Source organism: Rosa rugosa, chromosome 3, assembly GCF_958449725.1.
Source record: "Rosa rugosa chromosome 3, drRosRugo1.1, whole genome shotgun sequence".
NCBI classification, from domain to species: domain Eukaryota; kingdom Viridiplantae; phylum Streptophyta; class Magnoliopsida; order Rosales; family Rosaceae; genus Rosa; species Rosa rugosa.
This window is the reverse complement of record NC_084822.1, coordinates 55,261,099-55,269,905: the sequence shown is the minus strand read 5'-3', so window position 1 is coordinate 55,269,905 and position 8,807 is coordinate 55,261,099.

The following is an 8,807-nucleotide window of genomic DNA, read 5'->3' as shown; positions in this document are numbered from 1 at the left end:
AAAATATATATATATATATATATACGGCTAAAAAGAAATAAAAAGAAAAGTATATGGACTTTAATACCCCATACTTAGTGATTTTGGAGTTTGCTTTGAATTGAAGGCCCACTACAGAAAAATTTGGCCTTTGTCCATTTCACTAGATTCAAGGGAAGTTTACATTGAAGATTGGGCCCAACATGAAGACATTTGGCCCTCTTATATTACCACTATGGGGAAGTGACGTTTTTGCAATGCCTTGGTGGAATATTTCGAAATCTCTACATTCATATGAGCTCTACTAGGTTTTTAGGACACTTTGATAAATCCTTACCTTTCGTTTCTTTAAACCTTGAGCCTGAGCCCCATTACAACCCTTGAGAGAGGACCTTCTTGATCCTTAAGATGGGACAGCCCTTGATGTGGAGATAAGTTACAAGAGTTGAACCTATGGCAGTCCATTCGTGCAAGTAGTTGATATCCTTCATGAGATCTTTAAAAGAAAAATTATGTGCTTTTGTTTCTATACATATGTGATCTACTTTGTTTATCTTTCACATGTACTTGAGTGAATAAGCTTTTAAGCATTGCCATGATCTGAGAGAAGAAAGAGGGATATACTTGTGAGATTTGAATCATACTTGTCTGAAGCATGCTAAGCTTAAACCCATCACCATTGTTACAACCAAGTCCTACTTGTGTATGTGTGGATTACATGTTTTAATTAACTCTCGAATGCCTAAACATTAATTCTTGGTTGAGTGCTAATCTTGGTGTGGTGAAAGTAAGAGATTGCTGAGACAAAAAGTTGAAGGGCAATAGAGTCATTGTATTTGTAGAGTCTTTAAATTTTCGTTGAGTCTTAGTTGTGTCTGTGTTTTGATTTTGCTAAGGGACTAGCAAAAGCTAAGTGTGGGGGAATTTGATAGAAGCATTTTAATGTGATATTTTAATAGTTAATTCCTCACATTTTGCTTAGTTAATTCCTTAACGAATCGATTTTTAATTCAATTTTTATTTTTAGGTACATTGGAGTAGATGATGATGAAATAAGTGTTAGGTCCATAAAATGATGGAGAAAAATGGAAATGCACTAAAAAGGTCAACTTTACACATTTTCCTACTCCGGCTAGGAGAAACCAAGCCAAGCAAGGAAGAAGGAGCGACCACCTGACCAAATGAACTTCAAATGAGCTGAAACCTTCCAGATCCATTCTAGACATCCTAAGAAACATTTCTTATGAAGAGTGCAAGAGCCAAAAAGAAGTGGAAGGCCTTCAAACAGTCAGCCCAATGTTCTGCAGAAGCAAAACTGGAAAACTGGACCTGTAAGGAGTCCAGCAGAAATTCCGGCCCAAACACATGGAGATAAATTCTGAAAATTTTACAGAATGATCTACACTCATGATGGATCATTTCATATGAAGAAGTCACGGGCAAAATCTGAAGTCTTGGTGGAGAATTAATTGAAGGAAAAATGAGTAGAAAGTGACTCAAACCTAACAAATTCCATTAGTGTTTAAATATTCAAACCTAACAAATTCCATTAGTGTTTAAATATTCAAACCTAATAAATTCCATTAATGTTTAAATGCTCAAACCTAACATATCATCATTTGTTTAAATCCAAATAGTTTTGCTTGGTAGCCTATAAATAGAGGCTACAACAAAGAAGAAAGGACATTCCTTCATCCATTCCATCTTCTTTGTCTCTCCATTTCCTTTCCATTTTCCTTTCCATCCTCTAGTTTCAAGTTTAGTCATCTCCACGAGTTCAAGCAAGGCCAAAGAAGAAGAAGAGAAGCCGTGAGCACTTCCATCCATAGCCATCCTTGAAGCTTGCTTTCGAGTTTCAAGAATCCACAACGTGAATCATCCATCTCATCTTCATCCACGGTGTAATTCGATTCTCCTTTGTAACCTTTGCTTTGAATTTCGTTGGTTATGAACTAGTTGACATATATGTTTGAACAAAGTATTATTTCTGGAATTTTTATGATTAATTGAGAATTTTCAGATTCATATATTGTGATTCGAGAGTTGCTTATGTGGGTTTGTTTAATTAAATTTGCGTTATAGATAACTTTTGTATTTTAATCTTATGTGGTTGCAAACACTTAGGGTTTCGATATGAATGGTGCTAGGTTTAAGAACATGAAATCGACTTTTCGTTTTGTGTAAACTTGAATCAAAGTAGTAAAGGTTTTGTACAAAGATCGAATTTAATTAAAGAGAATTGCAATTAGGTGGACTTTTCCATACTAAGTTGTACACTTGAGTTGATAGCCTTTCTCTATGTGTAATGCGTTAAACATGACATGATTGACTAGCTTTCTAGGGTTTGATTGCATGTTTGATAGGATTAATCTAGGTGCTTTCGCTTAGGTTAATTAGCATTGAAAAGTAAAAAATGGGAATTCATTTGCTTTCGAATGTTTCACATGATCAACTCCTTTCTCATGACTTAGATGAACAATATTAGGGTTTGAATCAATTTTAATCATAAGTTTCGGTTTTGATCTTTGTTCCTTCATTCCATTCGTATTTTTATGTTTTTGCATTTTAATTGTTTTTGTTAACTTAGTTTCATTTTCAAAAAAAACCAAAAACAAAATCCCCCCTTTTCGTGTAAAATGTTTATATTTTGTGAATACATTTGTGAATATTATACTTTGTTTTAATTTTAATTGTTTAATTGTTTGACAATGACAGGTGTACCCTCAATCCCCGGAATAGAACGATCCCTATTTGCTTATACTACTAACGATCTTTTCAGGGTTAAATTATGCGCTTGCTTTGAGCGTATCACATGTTAAATCGCTTGAGCATCTTTTGGACATACGCAGACTGGTGGATTAGTATTCCACAAACTCGGTGTTCTAGTTCAAGGCCTAGACAGAATCGAGTTTTCCCAAGTTCCTTAATCTCAAATTCGGATTTCAAGTAGCTCGCGGTTTCTCTTATTTCATCAAGAGTACCTATTATGTTCATATCATCGACATATACAGCTACAATTGCGAATCCGGAACTTGTTTTCTTTATGAATACGCAGGGGCGTAATTCATCGTTCTTATATCCCTTCCCAATCAAGTAGTCACTTAGACAGGTATACCACATCAGCCCGGATTGTTTCAATCCGTAAAGTGAGCGTTTCAACCTAATTGCAAACGCACTTCGTGGTTTAGAGTCACTTGACTTGGGTAATGTAAGGCCATTAGGCACTTTCATATATATCTCTGAATCAAGATCCCCATAGAGATATGCAGTAACCACATCCATGAGCTGCATTTCCAGTCCTTCGGAAACTACCAAGCTAACTAAGTAGCGGAAAGTTATAACGTCCATTACGGGAGAGTATGTCTCCTCGTAGTCAATTCCAAGGCGTTGTGAGAAATCTTGCGCCACAAGGCGAGCCTTGTACCTCAGGAATTCATTCTTCTCATTACGCTTTCTGACAAAGACCCATTTATGTCTTACAGGCTTTACACTTGGTGGGGTTAGCACTACCGGACCAAATACCTGTCTCTTTGTCAGAGAATCTAATTTTGCCTGGATTGCTTCTTTACATTTAGGTCAATCTACTCTTTGTTGACATTCTGCAACAGAGCGTGGTTCGATATCATCGTGCTCTATGATTTCTTGAGCAACAGTGTATGCAAATACATCATCAATGTGTATGGAAGATCTTTCTATCAACTCATACCCACTCTCGTAATCCATTGAGATTTCTTTGTTCTCTGGAATCATTTCAAACATCGGAGCGTCCTCCAATATTGATTCATGGACATAACTATAATCAGAGACAATCTCATGAGAGGGATTCTCTACATTGATGATTAATGGATCAGTTTGTGCCTTACTCGCCCTCTTCTTCCTTGGGTGAGTGTCAATCGAACCAAGTGGCCTCCCCCTCTTCCTTTGGGGAGCTACGGCCTCAACCACACCTCCACTAAGTGTGGTTGCAGTGCCTCTGTCTGCAGCACCGTGCCCTTTGTTGGGGACTTCTAACCTTGCAGGCACATTTGCAGCTGGTATATGTGATCTCGTCACTTTTGCGATATCAGTAAACACATCAGGCATCGAGTCTGCTACGTTCTGAAGATCGATTATTCTTTTCACTTCACTTTCATATTGTGAAGTGCGGGGATCAAAATGAGACAGAGTGGGGACAAACCATAACAATTCCTGTCGTTCCCTTGGAAAATCCTTTTTCCTATCTCCTCCTAACGACAGGAAGACTATCTCATCAAAGTGACAATCCGTAAATCTAGCGGTAAAGAGATCGCCTATCAAGGGTTCCAAGTAGCGGATAATTGTTGGGGATTCGTATCCAACATAAATACTTAATCGTCTCTGAGGACCCATTTTGGTGCGCTGTGGGGGCGCAATAGGCACATATACTGCACAACCAAATATGCGTAAGTGTCAAATGTCAGGCTCATATCCAGTTACCAACTGGTACGCATAAAATGGTTGGCTAGCAGTGGGTCTAAAACGAATAAGTAAAGCTGCGTGCAATATTGCATAACCCCATGAAGATATAGGCAGGTTGGTGCGCATAACCAATGCCCTGGCCACCATCTGTAGCCTTTTGATGGTGGCTTCTGCGAGACCATTTTGTATATGCACATGGGGTACAGGATGCTCTACATCGATCCCAATAGACATGCAATAATCATCAAATGCTTTTGATGTAAACTCTCCAGCGTTATCAAGCCTTATAGACTTGATATGGTGATCAGGGTGGTGAACCCTTAAGCGTATAATCTGTGCTAGGAGTTTTGCAAATGCAACATTTCTTGTGGACAATAAACGACATGTGACCAGTGTGTCGAAAGCATCCACCAGAACCATAAAGTACTTGAATGGTCCGCATTCTGGATGGATAGGTCCACAGATATCTCCTTGTATCCTTTGTAAGAATGGAATGTTTTGTTTTGTGTCTTTAGCATAGGAAGGTCTCGATCCTATTTTTGCTAAAGAGCAGGCTTTGCAAAACGAGTGATGTGCCTTTGAAATAGTCAATGAGGCATAATGGGAGGGAGGTAGTGCTTCTGGTACTTCAGAAGGCAATGACTGCTTTTGAGCAGTACTAGGACCGACACCTTGCAGTGTGGCAGATTTTTGTCCCATTTTATTTTTCACTCGAAAGAAAGGATGTCCGTGTGAGTTCTTTAAAATACAGATCATCATGTCACGACCGGGGTGCCTTGGGGGTCAAGCCAAAGCCTGTATGAGTCAGTGTCCCACATTTCATTGTTGGTGACAGCATAGGATTCAATGATCCGAATCGTAGAGAGGTACGGTCCACTAGATTGACTCATAAGTTTCTCTAAAATGCGTTTCCTTCCACATTCATTAGAGGTAATATGAAGGTATTCAGTTTCATTCTCATAGTGGGTTTCTATATGATAACCGTTGGCACGAATATCTTTGAAACTTAACAAGGTTCGATTAGCTCTTGGTGCATACAGAGCGTCTGTGACATTAAATATATCTCATATTAGTATTCCTATTTTAGGTAGAATGATAATCTTTTCATTCTAATAATTTTTTTTTTCTCTAGATGTATTGCTTTACATCTTTATATTGCTATTTCGAACCATGTAAATATGTGTAGTAAATAAAATCGAATAAATTCAATGCTTCAGAATAAAATCCGAAATTTATTAATAAGCCAACGATAATCAAATCAAGGTCTTGTTCAGAAATCTAATTCATCAAACCATTATTGAAAAAAAACTTTAAGACCAAGCAATAGTCTAATTAAAAATGAGGTATTACGCCTTCACAACTGTCTTTGGAAAATAAATAGATAAAGCAGATCAGTCAAAATCTAGTGCATCCATTGACTGATCAAGTTCTTTATTGCCATTGAAGTCTGCAATTGTGAGGATGACATCTGGCTCATGGCCTCTTTCTTCCATATAGTGACCTCTTGTTCTTTAGACTCCCTATACCTCTTGTAAGTGGCTGCAACTATGTTGCTTGCTTGGCAGTTCTTGACTTCTTGTACCAATGCATAATGACTCCACACCTATAGCATGGTTCATTGCCAACTCTTTCTTGTTTGACTGAAGGATTCTTAGGTGCCTTTTGCACCTTGTTTCCACGACCCACACGTCCCTTTCCACGTGGTGCATTGTTGCCACGTGGGTAGGGATCAGCACGTCCAAACCCCTTTTCATTGGGGTTCTTTCTAGGGCTAGATTCGGTTCTGAAAATGCAAAAATTCGCCGGAACCGGAACCGAAACCGGAAAGGGAACTTTGGTTCGGTTGTTGTAGTTGACAGTGCCGGATCCGACGGGAACCGGAACTGAGAACCTTCGGATCGGTTTTCCGGTTTCAACGGTTCCTTGATGAAGTTGAAAAAAAAAAAACCCAGAAACAGGCAATTTTCCAGTTCCATCTCTTTGCAGCAGCCTTCTTGGTGCTAGATTGAATGGGGACCTGGGCCGTCTTTGGCTTCAGGTCACGCATGACAGCCATGGCCGGGGCGGTCTTGCATCGCTGGAGAATGGTGGGTTTGCGGGTCGGGGCATTCCGGGGTCCGGAAGATGAGGAAGACGATGAAGAGGGATGTGGGTCTTGGTGTATTTCATCATGTTGGTGTGGGGGTTCTTGTAAGAGAAGCACAATTGGGTCGGTGAGGGGAGGAGGGAGATTGAAAGAGAAATCATGAGGGTCCTCAATGATGGGTTCAAGTGGGGGTGGGGAGGAGAGAAAAGGTTCATTCTCCATCGGAGAAAGCAAGGGAGGAAACAGTTTTTTTTGTTTGGACGTAGAAAGCAAGGGAGAAAAGCTGAAAAGAAGAGAAAGTTTGCATTTTTGTATATAAAATAGGCCTGAGATCTCCTATAGCAGAGTTTATTTTAGGGAAATAAGCTTGGTCAAACCTCCAATGATACAAGGACATATGTCGTTCGGTTCCCAGCAAAAAAAAAAAAGAGAACCGAAACCGAACCGAAAAAAACTTAAGTAAATATATTGGAGAACTGAACCGAACTGAGTTTTTCGGTCCGGTTCGGTGCGGTTTTGTCGGTTTTACGGTTCTAAATCCCAGCCCTAGTTCTTTCCACCTTTCATTTTGCCATAATTAGCCTCAGAAATTTTCTTTGTCCCATTGGGCCTGACATTGTTGTTCAAGAGAACCTCATTATGCCTCTCAGCCACTTGCAGTAGGTTGATCAGCTTATTGAAGGTTGTGATTTTTGTTGTCATACTCCAGCCTATACTAGTTCGCTAGTATAAGTGCTAAAGTGGGAAAAGTGGAAAGAGTTTTCTGGATCATATCATTCTCTGTGAGTTCATTTTCACAGAAATTTAGACGTGCCTTTAGGCACAACATGTCCTTGTTGAAGTCATTGACCATTTTGTAGTCAAGTAAGCGGATTTCATTCCACTGAACGGTCAGTTCTGGGAGCAAGGTGTCATGAATGTTCCCAAAACGTCCCTTAAGGGCATCCCACAGTTCTTTGGGTGTCTTCAACTGAAGGTACTCCCAGCGTAGGATAGGATCAATATGTCGCCTCAGAAACATTAAGGCATTTGCTTTCACCTTATTAGATGGTTCATCATCTTTGGGGTCAGTAATGGTGGCAGTGTAGTCTTTTGCCACAAAGGCAGTTTCCACATCGGAAACCTAACGATGGTACTCAAGTCCTTCTGAGTCCAAGATGTCAAATTCAGGTCGAGTTGGATCAGCCATCTACATAAACAAGAGGGAAGATATAAATTACGCAGTCATAAAGACATCCACGTGAATTATTTTCCAAAATATGAATTAGATTTCAAGACCAAGATTCGTAATGGTCACATTTTTTTCAATGCTATGTGAAAATGCTTTATCACGATAAGTGTGTATGTATAATGCGCATGAATTTTCATTATCATGGCAAACTGGAATTTATATGTTGCATTCTAAAAATATCCATAGCACATTTAATAATAAACAAAACATAGCATATATAAAGATAAACTACATGGCATGCTCAAAATTCACAAATATACAACAAAATATATGCTACACATAATAAAAGCAATAATGTATCATGCGTAAAATAAAATATAAACAATAGCATAATATAAAGGCATGCGTAGGAATAATTATATAAGCGTAAATAAAATTCACAAAACATGCTTACAAGTGCATAAATAATATATAACAAAATATATATGTCATGCTTAAAAGTAGTAAACATAAATAAATGAAATTCACATGTTTTAGATTCCACGAATATATATCACATATATAATAAGCAATAATATAGCATGCTCAAAAAAATTCTAATTATAAATAATTAAATTACCATAGTATGAAATTAAATAAATAAAAGAGAACATACTTTGGTTTCGAGAAAAATAAAACAATCCTAGCGCACGCGCATGTTGATGCATGCGTGCGTAGCGATGTTTTTGGGCTTGAGAAAACTGGGCCGCTTCCTCTCTTTTCAGTAGTGGGCCTTGTTTTTTTTTCTTTTCTTTCTCCTTTTTCTTTGCCTGCTTTTTTTTTTTTTCTTCTTTTCTGGGCCGCAAGGCCTGTTTCTTTTTTCTTTGCTTTTTTTTTTTTTGTTGGGCCGGGTAACACCTTTTTTTTTTTTTTTCTCTCTTCTTCTTCCTCCTCTGTCTGGTTTGCAGATGGGTTGGGTAGATCGGATCGGAGGCGCTGCTGCAACTGAAGAGGACGAATCGGAGTCTGAAGAAGAGGACGAATCGGAGTGTCAAGGGCGGCGCCGGTGGTCTGGGTCCTCTCTGTCAGAGATGGCGCTCGGTCTGCGTTGTCGGGTTGTGCGCAGGGAGGCCCGTGTGTTGCAGGCAGCAAAGC